Raw genomic sequence first — 6,202 nt, forward strand, 5'->3', positions numbered from 1 at the left:
GAAATAGCCTCAGCGGTTATATGGCAGCTTCCTATGTCCTTGTGAATGTTGATGCAAAACAAACAAATGCATTTGGGACTCCAGGTCCTGATTTTGCAGAAGCAGACAATGGAGGGATTCCTCTCATGCTGCTTCACAAGCAGCCGTCCCAGGCCCCCTTAACCCCCCACTGGCATGCATCCAACTCCCCATCATTTACCATCTCAAAACAGATGCAGGGAAACAACAGAGGAAGCCAGGAGTGGGTGGGAACTGAGGCACCAGCAGACAAGGGAAGAATGTGCGATTGTTTCACTTGCACGTACTTTGACTTGGGGGCGGGGGGATGATCCAAAAGCTTCCTGGAAAAGGTGAGTTTTAACTTAAGGATGGACCTTATAGCAGACAAGGGTTGTGACTGCACAGAGGCATTCAGAGAGACTGTTGCTGTTGTCATTACTATTGATTTATATACCGCTTACATGCCAAAAATGGCTTCCAAGTATAATGGCAGCAAAGTCTGGTGGCCCCAATGCCAGCGGGGCAGTGAACCTGCTCTGTTTTTTTCCCCAATGAAAGTTCAGACTAAAACCCGGAGTGGATTCACTGCCCCACTGACATCGGGGCCATCAGACTCCACGATATAATGGGAAGCAAAGGAGAATGGGTGGAGTCACTGGAGGGAGCAGAAGTCTTTCAGACAGCCATGGGAAGGTGGAGCTGAACAAGCAACATCCACAGGAAGGGATGTGTCAGGAAATAAGCACAGAGAGGAGCAAGAGGAACAAAGCCAATGGATGCATCTGAGGGTGAGGACAAGAAGCTTGTGGAGGATTGTGGGAAGCCAGCACGGGATTTGAGAAGGGGAGTCACATGATCAGAGTGCTGAGAGAGCGGTGACTAATTTTGTCAGTAGAGGACTGGGCTGGATGTGAGTGGATGAAGGTGAGACAATGAAAGAAGCAGAGCAAAGAAGTCTGTAAGTAGCCAAGGGAAGATATGGACAGAGAGAAAGGGGATGGAAATGCAACATGACTTGACCACAGGCAGAAAGAAGAAAAAGCAACGTTAGACTGATTCTCGCCAGAAATGGAATATTGTCTCCTGTAATGTTGACAGTTGGCTCTGTGCCCCATATAAACTTGGGAACAACAGAACCCAACAACTCTCCCATAATTTGTGCTGGAATAATGAGTCGGGTGCAAGGAAAGGCATGGGTTTCACAACACTTGGCATTGATGATATCCCACAGTTGCTCAGTTCGAAACGAATACTTAAGATGCTCCAAATATCAATGAAGAAGTCTCCACCTGAAAAGTTATGAACTTCTAACTTAACTGTGAACTGAGAGGTGAAGATTCCTCAAAAGTGATACACTGCTCAAGCAGTTATGAAAAGTACAACGGAGTGAAAGAAGATAAAGGGGAGACGTGTAAAAGGATACAGAATGATGGGAACAAGTCACTACTCTGCATGGCAGATGGTATGTCTCTACACGACAAAGCTGCCTTTTTCAAACCAGTGTAGCTGATGTAGAACCATGTGGATTTTAGTTCTATGCACTAAGAACCCTCTGTCCAAGGTCATCAGCCTTTCCCAGAACTCCCATTCCCAAAGTCCCTTGCAAGACAGCTACAAAAGTTAAATTAGCTAGGTTTGTAATTTAGACATGCCCAGAGAAAATTTGTGTTACATTTCTATTCCACCATTCCTCCAAGGAGCTCAAGATTCTCCCTACTCTCATTGTATCATCACAACAACCTTGTTAGGCAGGATAGGCTGAGAGACAGTGACTGTCCCAAGGTCACACCTGGTGAGAAAACCATATCTGTTTTCTCCTCAAACCTTTCCAAAAGGATGGTCCTGGAACTATTGAGAATCAAGCACACATCAGTTTCTGTCAATCAAATATAGAATCCTTTTGACTATCTCAGAGAATAATACCCCTCCCCCCAGTTTCTCATTAAATATTATTAAGATGACATTACATGGGCTGTGTTTTGGTGATGGGTTCTTATTTCTGCAATCCAAAAGGTTTGGGGATTTTTTAACATTTGTTTTCAGACATAATAATAAATCAATTGTTTGCTCATATAAGTAAATATGTATATAAATATATGAATACATATAAATAAATAAATATTTTTTGTCTCCAGAAATAATATAGAAAAAAATGTTTTAAGACCACATGATTTTTTTCAGTTTACTAACCCACAAAATTACCAACCATAAGACATAATCAAGTGCTAAACTTGAATGCTTGTTCTCCACTAGAATGCAGGTTTTGTATCTCTAGCTAGGGAGAAGAGGTTAAAGAAGGTTAATATTGTTGATATTTACAGAGTACAACAGAACCAAAAGGTCTCCATCCCAATGGGGTTACAATCTAAAATTGGGAAGGGACTTTAGGTCACTAGCAGAATACATGCTCTGCATGTAGAAAGTCTGAGGTTCAATACCCAGGTGGGAGTGTCCTCTGTCTGGAATGGAGAGGCACTGCCAGTCAGTGTAGACAGCACTGAGCTAGATGGACCAGTGTTCTGACTCTGTGCAAGGATGGCTCATGTGTGTGTGACTTGGAGGAAACAAGAGAATTCAGAACAGAGATAAACGGTATGAATGCACAAATCTGACCATTTCAAGCTCTCACCATTTCTGATTCTTCCAGTCTTACAGTTCAGTTCTTCACATTTTCAAGTGATTTTGTCGTGGTTTTTTTAAAAGTCCTTTTAAAACATTCATCCGCATCTTTGTGCATTTTTTCTAATATACTCATTTTGTAAGCAATTATCCCCAGTATAATGTATTTCTTAATATCATGTTCACTAATATATGCATCATTTTGATACTCTCCCGAAGCATATACACTTTGTACAAATTACCTGGTTAGCGAATGGCATTACAAAATTCAGAGAAGTGTGACTTTTGAAGGATGGCTGTGGTTTGGTTCACAGATTCCTTCGGAAAGTGTATGAATTAGGTGGCTTCACATTAAAATCCAAAACAAACTGAATTTCTCTTCCATCCCTAATATACAGGATGTGCAGTTATTTCAGTTACACAAATTTAAGCTTAGCTACAGGCTGCATGGGGGTTGTGCAAAAGACCTCATGGAAAACATGGATTTTGAGGAGGGATTTGAAGGAAGGGCGAGAGAGGAGACACCACACAGGTGTTCAGGGAGGCAGTTCCAAGCACCTGGGCCAGCAATAGAGGAAGGGCGGAGTCTTTTGAGGGAGCAGGAGACCTTTGGCTGGCTAGAGTGGTAGAGCTGGAGGACGGAGTGTCACATATTGGGATGTACTGGAGCATAAGGCCAGAGACTGCGTTTTAGTTTAATTCCATCCTATATTTCATTCTGTAGCACACTTTGAACATGCGTTGACATAGAAAGGCAGGGTATCAATAGTGCAATACATATATAAATATATAAAGGGGTTTGAGGATGAAAACTCTGTCTCCATCATGAGTGGATCCCAGCAATACCTCCTTCTTGGATTCAAGAGGCTCCAGAGGACAATAACTCATACTGATTATTTAAAGGGCATTGAGCAACATTCTTAGATAGGACAATGGCCCTTCTTGATGGGGTCAGCTGGGCTCCGAAGTGACACCTGTCATATAAGTAGAGCGAAGTCAAGAGGATTTGATGAGATGTTGAGGAGAGGTACCCAGGAAGGCAGACGGCATCCAGTACAAACAGCAACGGTAGCAGATCCTTACACCGTAGGCAGGCTCAGAACTGTGATTCAAACCCAAACATCAAGTCAGGTGATGTGGAACAGCAGCCCTGGTCAAAGCCCAGGCAAGGGAAATAGAAACAAGGAGTCAGTTTCAGCAAAAACAAAACCCAAACAACCAAGCTGTGATGGCAACAGGATCAAGATGAAGCTGGCTCCTGGCAGAGCAGACCAGGGATGGCGGAAGACTTGGATGCAACAAGCTGGAGATGGAGAAGAGCGAGGGCTGAACAGGGCCAGATGGGGCAGAAGACAGATACCTGGATTCAGAGGAGAACTCTATGAGGACTACTCTATGGAGCACTTGACTCCTCCTCCTCTTCCTCCTCCTCCTGGCCTTGTGCTCATCTAAGAGTTGAGTCCACTACTGGGAAGACCAGGTTGCAGGGATTTTGATGGGGAAGGAAAGGAATGAGTGGGTGGTTCGAACATAAGAACATAAGAAGAGCCTGCTGGATCAGGCCAGTGGCCCATCTAGTCCAGCATCCTGTTCTCACAGTGGCCAACCAGGTGACTGGGGGAAGCCCGCAAGCAGGACCGGAGTGCAAGAACACTCTCCCCTCCTGAGGCTTCCGGCAACTGGTTTTCAGAAGCATGCTGCCTCTGACTAGGGTGGCACAGCACAGCCATCACGGCTAGTAGCCATTGATAGCCCTGTCCTCCATGAATTTGTCTAATCTTCTTTTAAAGCCATCCAAGCTGGTGGCCATTACCATATCTTGTGGGAGCAAATTCCATAGTTTAACTATGCGCTGAGTAAAGAAGTACTTCCTTTTGTCTGTCCTGAATCTTCCAACATTCAGCTTCTTTGAATGTCCACGAGTTCTAGTATTATGAGAGAGGGAGAAGAACTTTTCTCTATCCACTTTCTCAATGCCATGCATAATTTTATACACTTCTATCATGTCTCCTCTGACCCGCCTTTTCTCTAAACTAAAAAGCCCCAAATGCTGCAACCTTTCCTCGTAAGGGAGTCGCTCCATCCCCTTGATCATTCTGCTTGCCCTCTTCTGAACCTTTTCCAACTCTATAATATCCTTTTTGAGATGAGGCGACCAGAACTGTACACAGTATTCCAAATGCGGCCGCACCATAGATTTATACAATGGCATTATGATATCGGCTGTTTTATTTTCAATACCTTTCCTAATTATCCCTAGCATGGAATTTGCCTTTTTCACAGCTGCCGCACACTGGGTCGAAATTTTCATCGTGCTGTCCGCTACAACCCCGAGGTCTCTCTCCTGGTCGGTCACTGCCAGTTCAGACCCCATGAGCGTATATGTGAAATTCAGATTTTTTGCTCCAATATGCATAATTTTACACTTGTTTATATTGAATTGCATTTGCCATTTTTCCGCCCATTCACTCAGTTTGGAGAGGTCTTTTTGGAGCTCTTCGCAATCCCTTTTTGTTTTAACAACCCTGAACAATTTAGTGTCGTCAGCAAACTTGGCCACTTCACTGCTCACTCCTAATTCTAGGTCATTAATGAACAAGTTGAAAAGTACAGGTCCCAATACAGATCCTTGAGGGACTCCACTTTCTACAGCCCTCCATTGGGAGAACTGTCCGTTTATTCCTACTCTCTGCTTTCTGCTTCTTAACCAATTCCTTATCCACAAGAGGACCTCTCCTCTTATTCCATGACTGCTAAGCTTCCTCAGAAGCCTTTGGTGAGGTACCTTGTCAAACGCTTTTTGAAAGTCTAAGTACACTATGTCCACTGGATCACCTCTATCTATATGCTTGTTGACACTCTCAAAGAATTCTAATAGGTTACTGAGACAGGACTTTCCCCTGCAGAAGCCATGCTGGCTCTGCCTCAGCAAGGCTTGTTCTTCTATGTGCTTAGTTAATCTAGCTATTAGAACTTATGGACCAGTGTCTCCTTTTCCATCCTTAAGGAATGGGTGTTTCCTAAGACAGATTTATTTATTACATTTGTATACCGCCCCATAGCTGAAGCTCTCTGGATGGTTTACAACAACAGATGGGTTTGGTATGCATTTCGTGACATGTTTATTTACCATATTGTTATCTTTCTCCAAGGAAGTTTCAGAGCGACATGTGTAGAGATCTTCTCGTTTTATCCTCAGGTCAATAAAGCTGTGAGGTAGCTTAGAGTGAAATATAGTGACCAAAAGTGTAAGGCTTGGGACCTGATGGGATTTAGCACTAGAGAGGCACTCCCTGACATCCAGTCTAACTTGGCCATCAGGGTTACCAGAAGGCGTGGTGGTGGTGAAGTCCCCAGTATGTTGTTTGGAAGCTCAGTGCAAGGTCTGTAGGAGCAGGGGCTGTGAAAACAGTTGCAAGACTCTTTGCAGTCCAGACATTCCTCCATAGCTCACTCGGGAATTCATTTTTTGCTGTCTGCCAGACCTAAAGACAGGGGCCATTCATCCATGCTTTAGTGACCTCCTCTCTGGACTACTGCCATGCACTCCACATGGGGCTGCCCTTGGAGATAGTCCACAAGC

Source organism: Rhineura floridana, chromosome 7, assembly GCF_030035675.1.
Source record: "Rhineura floridana isolate rRhiFlo1 chromosome 7, rRhiFlo1.hap2, whole genome shotgun sequence".
In the NCBI taxonomy this organism is placed as follows: domain Eukaryota; kingdom Metazoa; phylum Chordata; class Lepidosauria; order Squamata; family Rhineuridae; genus Rhineura; species Rhineura floridana.